We start from the raw sequence: 11,116 nt of genomic DNA, 5'->3' as shown, positions 1-11,116 counted from the left end.
ACACAAACACACACACACACGCGCACACACACACGCACACACACACACACACACATATTTTCTTTTTTTGAGGTAGGGTCTCATTCTGTCACCCAGGCTAGAGTGCAACTGTGCAATCACAGCTCACTGCAGCCTCTACCTCCCGGGCTCAAGTGATCCTCCCACTTTAGCTCCAAGTAGCTGGGACCACAGACGTGCGCCACCATGCCTGGCTAATTTTATTTATTTTTTGTAGAAACGAGGTCTCACTATGTTGCCCAGACTAGTCTTGAACTCTTAGGCTCAAGCGATCCACCTGCTTTGGCCTCCAAAGTGCTGGGATTACAGGCATGAGTGACTGAGCCTGGCCAATAACTAATATTTTTGATAGAATAAGTTGCAAATCTGGAACATACTTATTTTAAAAGTAAAAAAGCCTTTTAAATTGGCAAAATCTACAATTCTAGGTCTTAAATGAAATTTAGCTGGGCATAAACAAAGGCTGAATTTCATTTTGAGTCACTGATAATCTAAGTTAAGCGCAATGTCCCTTTTCTTCTTTTGTAGGATCACCTCTACTTTGTGTTAGTCTGGGAAGTGGGGGTGCTGTGTAAGAAGTACTAACAGGTAAAAGATGTTGCAGTAGACTTTAGTCTTTTGACTGGTCTCCTCACCTCTATTCTTGTTCCTTACAATTTACACAGATATTGCCACTGGAACCACTTTTTTAAAGCTAGTTGAATCTTATGGATAAAGTGTTAACTTTATAGCTTGGATTGAAAATGATTCCCTGTCCAGTCCTGACCTGGTCTTAATCTCCAGTCCTCTATCACCACCTCCACACACACACACACACACACAGTTTTAACAACATGCTACTTGCTCTTTTTTTCTCTGCTTGTACTAGTCTCATTGCCTGCAGTATTCTTGACTGTCCTCTACCTTTATAATTTCAAAACCCAGATCAAATATCATTTTCTCTTTGAAGCTGTCCTGAACTTGCCTCTTATTTGTGCTCTCTTTTCTGTGCTCCTAAAGCACCTTGTAAATTCATCATTTTATAGAATGTACCAATCATGTTCTAGTAATCCATTACGAGACATTGGAATAGCGAACACCCAGAAAAAGTGGCCCCATAGGGATGAACTTTCCTCTTCCTGTTTACTGCCTTTTCTCCTGTCACTTTCCGCCTTGCTCTTTTTTCTGTGACTCCAGAGTGGTCTTTCTGGGCCTGCTGTTCTTAGGTGAACATCTGTTTCTGGAGGATGCACAGAAAACAGGCATATGTAAATCACGAATTGTCAGTGTACTGGACACATTTTGCTTAAGTTTAAGAAAAACAAGGAATCAATTAAGTGTGTGAAAAAGAAGTCTTCCCCAAGTATTGATATATTTTTTAAAACTCACACTAATCATATATCCTATTTTAATATAACACAAATAAAAGTAAATGTTTATGCTGAGGCATTATGAAAAATAGTTCAGTTTTTACCTAAAATTTGGAAAAGTATAGTAACCTGAGCACCACAATTTTAGAAAGATGAGCCATTCACAGTTATAAACCATTCTTGTAATAATAGTAATAGCAGCCATTTATTTAGTACCTATTAAATCTCAAGCACTGTGATGGGTACTGTGTACAGATTTTATTTAATCCACACAAAAACTTGTGAGGTAGGTATAATTATCTCCATTTTATAGAAAAGAGAACTGATGCCCCAAGAGGTCATATAACTTGTCCAATGTCACCCAGTTTGTGAGTAGAGTTAGGATTTGAATTTCAGTCTTTCTGCCCTCAAAATACATGTTCTTTCTACCATACTAGTATAAGGTAACCTCTGAGGAATGATATCTGTGAAGAAATAAAGAGCTTTTCAAAAGCTGGACTTGAACACTAACACACCTATAACTCAATAGCAAATAATTCTACTAGCTAAGAAAAATATACTTAAGTCAATTTGGCATCTCTAAAAATGCCCACCATACATAGTGGCTACAAAATCACTTGAAATACATGATCAGAGGTAGTTGTCTCTTGAGGATTATTCATCACTGTCCCCCCAACGTGGAACCTCTGACATCAACGCAAGGGCACCGTGTAAAAGCCATGACTCCATAGCCCTATGTGTCCATGCTCCTGTCCCACCCCCAGTTCATTTCTCTGCTCCTCCTGACTTCCCGTTTTCTGCCCCTGAGGCTGGTCACAGCATCCCATGCTGCCTTCATTACTTCACTCTCTGCCTCTACAGCATTCTCTTTCTTCTGGGCACAGCCTTGGTGCATGACTTCCTTGACAATGGGTTAGCCTCTAGGTTGACAATGCAGACCCAGATGGCCTTGACATACCTTTATGGTATATCCTAAACATGATGGTGCTTACCCAAGAGGGATTTGAAGACCACTTCTATCAAGATTGCCTCGAGGGAGTGGAGTTTGTAAAATATCTAAGTTGACTGAGTCAAAACCCCTGGGAAGCAGAGCCCTTGTAATCTGCACTTTAACAAGCATTCTACTTGATTATCGTGTGGCCAGTGTCTGTTTTGTTTTGTTTTTGTTTCTTTGAGATGGAGTCTCACTCAGTTGCCTGGGCTGGAGTGCAGTGGCATGATCTTGGCTCACTGCAATCTCCACCTCCTGGGTTGAAGCAATTCTTGTGCCTCAGCCTCCTGAGTAGCTGGGACTACAAGCGTGAGCCACTATGACCAGCTAATTTTTGTGTTTTTAGTACAGATTGGGTTTCACCATGTTGGCCACACTGGTCTTGAACTCCTGACCTCAGGCAATTTGCCCTCCTTAGCCTCCCAAATCTTATGGTCAATGTTTTTGTAAGCAATGCCCTACCAGTTTGATGTCAATCTTTAGCTGCCTCTAAGCTTTATGCCATCTTCTGCAATGACTCTCCTACACGTGAGGACTCACTGTCGACCTGAATAGATCATTGCTCTGTTCCATTAATGTGTTTAACTGATGGTTGCTTATAGTGCGTGAGCCTTTTAAAATCACATACTGGGAGTGACTGTCTTTCACAATCACAAATGGAGTTTTTTCTTTTATTTCATATATGACCTCAATTTCCCCAAAACCTTCTCTGTTTGTGGGTACAAATAAAGCCACTTAATATATATAACCCAAATTTCAATGATTCATGCCCATACCAACATAATACAAGATCTCAATTCCCCGCATAATTTTCCCCAAGTATTTCTGGGAGGTCTTGGGAGGTGCCTGGAAGGTGCTCTTAGCCCTGCTTTGTTGCACAATGAACGGGTTGATGTGTGTTGCTCTTGGAGTCATTTAGGCTGTGCCGCTCCATGTCTGGAAGGCTGGCGGCCTTCTTTCCACAGTTGCTGATATCTATGACCAGGACTAGGTGCTCTCTCCCTCTGTGCTCCACAGCCAGAAATCCTTGGGAAGCTGGGAGTGTGTCACCAGGCATCCTGACCCAGATGGAGCCCTTCTGTGCTTGACATAGAAGTGGGGAGGGTGCTGCTTGCCCTGACTCTGTGTTGGACTTTTTTTTTCCTACCTAATCAGTACTCTTAGTTACCTAGGTCTCCAAAGCCTCTTGTGAAACCATTTCATTCAATTTCTGCATGCCCCTCCTCTCTCCAACACCCCTGACACACGCTAGCTTGTGTTTCCAGTCCAATCACTTCCCTGGATGAATGTGAATAGCCCCAAACAAAACTACTGTGAAAAACTACTCTAAGTGCATCATTTTACCAGTGCATCACACATGCTCAGCCATGTCTGAAGCTCATTTTAAGCTTAGGTTGGGAGCCTGGACCCCAACATACATGCACGTGTTAAGTTCCTGATTTCAATGATCCCGGTTTAAAAAGAATCCTAGAGAAGAGGTTTAAACACAGTTTAGAGAGTAGGATAGGGTGTCAGTTAGAGAGCCCAAGCGGTATTGATCCTGAAAAATGTTTTTTCTTTCTTTTAAAAGAGAACATCTGATATTTGAGTTGTAGAATATGAAAGAAAAGAGAGAAGCAGTGTTGAACCACATGCAGGATTCAGCCTTCTAAATAAAACACATTCTTCCCTACCTTTCTCCTCCTTTACCCTGCAGTGCCAGCTGTCACTGAAAGCTGCTTCCAAACCAATTTCTATTTCTTTATCAGAAAGGAGGATAAAATCTTACAAAAGAACAGATGATCAGATGCCATTGGTTCCTCCAACTCTGGAACTGCTTTAGAAAGGAAGTTGCATCTTTGCAGAATTATTATTATCAATCAACCTTTATTGCTTCAGCTTTCTTTATTGCATTCTAACACACAAAGTAATGAAAACATATAATAAAGAGAATAAAACACGTAATGCATCACTGTGCAGATATTGCAATCATAGCAAATCCAATGTAAATGCCCCACGGGGAATACTTGAGTCTTCCAATACATTGCTAACAGTTTCTATGATACTACATCACGTTTTTTATCTACTAAAGCTGTCATGCTCTGCTAAATATCGTGCCAGCATCAACTCCAAATAGTACTACTCTTTCTCATCCTCCAAAAGAGGGGCATATTTCTTTGCTGTCACTGGTTTTAATGTTTGCAAAGAGGAGCTCCAGCTTCTGAATAATTAATGCATAATGATTACTAAGCTATGGGTAGTTTACTGTTCTAGCCCCTCTGGTCTTTGCAATGCTGCTTGCTTTAATATGCACTTTGAATTGGAACCAGGAGGTAGTAAAAGTCATTAAGACGGCACGGAGCTCAGTCAATAATGATTTACAGAGTTTGGCCACATCCTGGGATTTTCATTCTTGGCTCTCAAGCCCCATCTGCTGCTCATGCTCTGACCTGGTCTCCCTTTTGCAAACGCTTCTCTGATGGCAAGGTTTCTGCTCTGTTTAGACTTAATTAAAGGAGTCAACATGCAAAAGTTCAGGTCAAGTACACTCTTCTCTGCTATTTTCAGCTCTGGAAGAACATTAACAGTGGGTAAATACACTTGGAATATTTCTGCCATTTATACATGTCAAACAACTTCATGATCTCACCCAGTATGGGTGCTTAGTAAATATTCAATACTGATAATAATTATAAGGGTAATTCACCCTCAGGGATGTAGAAGGGGCTTGCAAGCTAACTGGGAGGCCTTTAAAGAGAAAGAGCATCGTTTTCTCATGGTGAGAGTGGAAGAGTACTAATGTGAAGTCTGACTCTGCTCTGTGCTACTTGTGGTTTCTGCTCAGTGACGCTCCTGTAGATGAACTCAAACTTTAATGAATTTCATATGCTGTAAGCTGTGGGATCCCAAAGGGCAGAGATGGGTCATTTTAGTGGCCTTGTCTGTGTCTTGGAATGATTTAATGTGTCAGGGATATATATATATATATATATATATATATATATGGAGATATATATATATATGTGGAGATATATATATATATATATATATTTTTTTTTTTTTTTTTTTTGAGATGGAGTCAAACTCAGCTGCCCAGGCTGGAGTGCAGCGGCATGATCTCGGCTCACTGCAACCACTGTCTCCCGGGTTCAAGTGATTCTCCTCTCTCAGCCTCCCGAGTAGCTGGGATTTCAGGCACCCGCCATCGTGCCTGGCTAATTTTTGTATTTTAGTAGAGACTGGGTTTCACCATGTTGGCCAGGCTGGTCTTGAACTCCTGACCTCATGTGATCTTCCCGCCTTGGCCTCCCAAAGTGTTAGGATTACAGACATGAGCCACCGCGCCCAGCCTCAGGAATATTTAATGAGAAGACATGACAATGGCAGGGCAAATTCACCTTGGGTAGGCATCAGGTAGGGGACTAGTGACTTCTGTAAGGCAAATGAATTGAATTTTATTTCCCCTGGTGCTTCATCAGGGGCGAAACATATAATATCCAATAGAAAACTGGCCTGGTGAGGTGACTCATGCCTGCAATTCTAGAACTTTGGGAGGCCAAGGCAGGAGGATCACTAGAGACCAGGAGTTCTCACTGGACAACATAGTGAGTACCTGTCTCTGGAAAAAAAAAAAAAAAAAATTAAAAAATTGTCCTGGCATAGTAACATGTGCCTGTAGTCCCAGCTACTCAGGGGGCTGAGGCAAGAGGATGGCTTGAGCCCAGGAGTTTGAGGCTGCAGTGAGCCACATTCACACCACTGCACTCTAGCCTGGGTGACAGAGCGAGACCCTATTTCTAAAAAAGAAAAGAAAGACAAAAGAAAGAAAATTGATGAAAGTATTTGTGGAATGGTGTTAAATAAAAGATGTATTGTAAACACCATTCCATCTTAGACAAGAATGGGTGCATTTAGGATGGTATGGCCGTAGACACACCATACCATTTTAGCCTAATAGAGAGCCTCTTAGAGGCCCGCCTTTAATAATGTTGTCATCTTGTATAATATTATTCCATTTCCCTTCTTTTAAGAATCCCCCCCAACTCGTCATCTAGCATTGGGAGATAATAATAAAAGAAAAAAAAAAAAAAAAAAAAAAAAAAAAAAAAAAAGAATCCCCCAAATGTTCGCATGAAAGAGAACTTTTAACATTATATGTATATGTGAATATATATTTTTATATATATATATATGTGCGTGTGCTTTGAGCCTGTTTCTGTAGATTGAAAAAAGATCTATTTTCTTATGGTGGGAGATGCTGTTAATTCTTTGAAGTGGTTCGGAAAAGGTATTTGACTAAGTGGAACCTGGTGACCTACATGTTAGCATAAGTCTAAAAGGTTAAGCTTGCTAGTTCCTCCTCACCCAGCGGACCAAGCCTTAAGGACTGTAATTGGTGCTTTGCCCTTTCCAGCTCTTAAATCATTACCAGGCCTGGCACTGGGACCTATGTCATTGGTAAAGGGAAGGAAGCCTAAAGTGTGCATTGCTCCATGACTGCCGTTGGTTTACTAATGAATCATTTGTCAGAGATGAATGAGTTAAGAGAAATATCTGCAGTATGACCCAAGAAGCCCCCACAGTATGGTGCATGATGAAATAACAGACCAAATATATTATAAAAATCTCTGAGTATTGTGCAGAAATCTAGAAGACACTGATAATAAATCAGTGTCACTATTTATGTCAGATTCCCAACAGACAAACCCAATTGCATCAGGCCCCTCCATAGCTTACTATGCACAACGGGACTATTAGATACGTTCTTGGTCTAATGGGTTGGTGCCTGATTGCCACAATGTTAGGGATAAGAGGGAGGAGAGCCTGGGAAGCACAAGGTAGACCACCAAATGGTTCAGTTCAGTCAGTCCTAGGGGCTCTCCTGATGCCATTGCTTCCATCCCTCCAGGTGTCAAGGCCCTGCCCTCCTTCCCAGTTGTTTGTGATTGCTTAAGTGACCCATGTCATTGAAGAGGGAGGGGAGGTGATTGTCCTTATCAGGTGGGTTGGACAGAACTTAGCAAAAGTCAGATGAGCTTCACTCCTGCTTGTCTGTCAGTGAGTGACGCCCAGACTGCTGTGGCCTGAGCGCTGGTTCTGCCACCACAAAGCTTCTGAGGCAGCAAATCTGAACAGCCTCCTGATGGTCCTCCATTCCTGCCCATGGAATCCCTCTCTCCTCTTCTCCTGAGCTAGGAAATTGTTTCCTGGACTGATGGACATGGACTGATGAGTCTATTTTTCCAAATTTGTACCATCTTGTACCTACACTTTAGCTTGTCACATGTCAGTAAATAATTTCACTCCATTGTTCTCTTCTCTCTGCCCCAATATCCTAAGGCAGTGGGTGCTTCATAATGTCTCACTGAAGTTGGGGGAGGTATTTTGTGGGACATACAAAGACAATCCAAGGAGAGGGGAAGCTGATTTGGGAGGGAGATTGAACACAGTTAAAACTTTAAAAATGTTATTTTGCATATTTGTTTTCAGATGTGCAAATAACTTACTAAAGCATGTATAAGCTATTGTGGATAATTTAACCTCTTTGTACCTTCATTTTTTTTTTCATTTTTAGTGGGTATAACAATTACATCTTAATTAAGAAACCAGTGAGTATTGAAAAATGTAATTCATATAAAATGCTTCATTCGGGACTGGGCATGTCATACAAACACACGTTCAATGTTAAGGAGGAAATAGGAAGGAGTTAGCCATGCCATCTACTTCCTAGCTGACCATTTGTATTTATTGTGTTAGTTTTCTGTGGCTGTTTTAACAAATTACTGCAAACTTTGTGGCTTAACAGAAATTTATTCCTCCACAGTTTTGGAGGCTGGAAGTCCAAAATCGATTCCACTGGGCCAAAATCGAGATGTCAGCAGAGCTGTGCTCCCCTGGAAGCTCTGGAAGAGATCGTGTTTGTGGCTGCACCATGCCAACGTTTGCCGCCATGCCTTTGTGTGTGTGTGTGTGTGTGTGTGTGTGTGTGTGTGTGTATAAACTCTCCCTCTACTTTCCTCTTATAAGAATACACTTAGGCCCCAACAGATAATCCAGAATGATCTCTTATCTCAAGATCCATAACTTAATCACATCTGCAAAGACCATTTTCCTGATAAAGTAACATTTACAGGTTCCAGTGCTTAGGACCTGATATATTTGGAAGGCTATTATTCTGCCTACCACATCTGATCTCTCCTAGCCTCAGTTACCTTACCTGTAAGTTGGGAATAATAATACCTTCCTTACAGGTATTGTGAGGATTAATTCCATAACATATGTGAAAATGCCTCATTAATGTTAATACGTTATGCAAATAGTTGTTGAAAAAAATCTTTGAAAATCCATCACGATGAATGTAACTGCAGTATGCATCCATGGCAAAGTAGAGCATACAGCCTACATTTTCTGAAATGGTGTTAGGATAATCTAATGTTGAAAATCACAAGAGGCTGTCAGGTTTTGTTCACCATAAACATTACAGGTCTACTCTTTGCTGGATACTCTTCTGAGGACTGAAGTTACAAGGATACAGAAGCCCTAATCTTGAGCTAATCTTGAGGACGTTATATTCCATTTGGAGTGAAGAGGCACACAAAGTTTAAATACACTGTGATAAGTGGTGTGACAAAATATCCCCAAGAGTGTTGCGTCATGAAGTGGGGGTGGGGAGGGCTTGGACCATCATTGGGAAGTCCAGGAAGGACTTCTCATCTTTGTGGGTAGTGGCTTTGGAAAAAACTCAACTAGCCTGTAGATCTGGCCTGTCTTGGTTGCTTTGAGTCATAAGTTAAACAGATTGTTTCCATAACCCCTTTGGCTCTTGAACTTTGGAGTGGAATGGATGATGTTGTGGAATGGGATCAAAACGTGGATATTTGCTCCTTGACTCTTCTCCAAAGCCTGAAGGCTGTGGCGTTATATCAGAAGGATACTTTAATATAGCACAAAGAGTCCAGGAAGACCTCCTAATCCTTTTCTCCCACTTCCTAATTTTAAAAATGCCTGAATCTTTAGTAATCAAACCAAATAAATTATGAAATACCCATTGACAGATGGTGGGTTTGATGGAGCTGTCCCCGGAAATAGATTTGTAATTCTGTCCTGTTGATGGGAAAGAGGATGTCGATAGGTTTCTGATTCATTGTCACGCTAGCAAGGGCTGCTGCCTTGTGGTTTCCTGTCAGGTCCTTGTTCAGCCTGCCGTGGGGGTAGACATGGGAATGTGTCATTCATACCTACGGGGAATAAATGTTGCTTTCTCTTCCAAATGTGTTGTTGCAGTACTCTCAGTAGTTATGATATAAGAGCTAACAACTGTAGTTTCCAGTTTCAAAGACGCTGATAAATTATGGGGATCCTATTTGGAAAGACAGGCCACATTTATCAGAAGATAACAATTTCCAGTAGCATATTCTAAGGTAGCAAATGAGTGGTGCAGACAAGCAGTTTTAAAGACATTTGAAAGAGAGTGGTGTTTGGAGAAGAGTCTATTGAAAAGGTGGGCCAAGACTGAGCTTTAGAATGATGGCAGTGAGGAGGCGGCTAGGAGGGCTTCCCAGAGACACAGGAAAGGTGGCACTAGCAAGAGGCACAGACAAAAACATGCTGATGCGTCCTTGGGAAAGGACTTACATCCATGTGTATAAAGTAGTATGTTTAGAGCCATATGATTGTAAAATATAAGTTTGAATAGGGAGGCTCAGTTCAGATTCATTTATTCATCAGTTATTTATTGAGAGTATACTATGTTCTGGCCTTGACACTAAGGCAAAGAAATTTGTGCTTTGCAATGTTGCAATAAAAAATGAAGAATATTTTTTGTATTGGACTAAATTATGGAAACTCCTGATTTGGGAAGATTCACATGGCTGCTTTGTATAGTGTATTAGTCTGTTGTCACTCTGCTAATAAAGACATACCTGAGACTGGGTAATTTATAAAGGAAAGAGGTTTAATTGACTCACAGTTACACATGGCTAGGGAGGCCTCACAATCATGGCTGAAGGCAAAAGAGGAGCAAAGTCATGTCTTATATGGTGGCAGGAAAGAGAGCTTGTGCAGAGGAATTCTCATTAATAAGACATTCAGATCTCGTGAGACTTATTCACTACCATGAGAACAGTATGGGGGAAACTGCCCCCGTGATTTAATTATCTCCACCTGGCCCTGCCCTTGACATGTGGGGATTATTACAATTCAAAGTGAAATTTGGGTGGGGACACAGCCAAACCATATCATATAGTGTACATTAGGATGGGAAAATGTTAAACATGGGGAGATGAGTGAGAGAACAGATTGTAGGTGAGAAGTTTAGACAAGAGAGGTAGCAGAAGGAACAGGTGCAAGAGATGTTCTTTGGGAAAAGTGGCTATTCTTCTGTGTTTTTGTGGTGCTTTAGAGTATGTTGTTTGCTTGCATGTCTATTTCCCCACTAGACTCTAAGTACCTAGAAGGCAAAGACCATACCTGATTTACTGTGTCTCTTAACCCCTAGTGTTGTGCCTGGTGCATAAGTCCTCAGTAAATGTTTGTTGAGTTTCTGATTATTAAATACAAATTGGATGTGATAGATGATGGGTGAGAAAAGTTAAAAAAGACTCAAGTTGTGAAATCTAGAAATGGAAGGGGTATTCATTATCAATAGAAAAAGGGATAGGCACAGCAGAACTGCTACTGAATGAAGATATTCTTTGGCTCTCATTGGTCAGGAATTTCTGACATTAAGTTGGTAATGAGACATTAGAACCTATTTAAGTTTCTAGGTTACTTTTTAGGA

This window comes from Pongo abelii, chromosome 14 (genome assembly GCF_028885655.2).
Source record: "Pongo abelii isolate AG06213 chromosome 14, NHGRI_mPonAbe1-v2.0_pri, whole genome shotgun sequence".
Lineage (NCBI taxonomy): Eukaryota > Metazoa > Chordata > Mammalia > Primates > Hominidae > Pongo > Pongo abelii.
Note: the sequence above shows the minus strand (reverse complement) of the source record.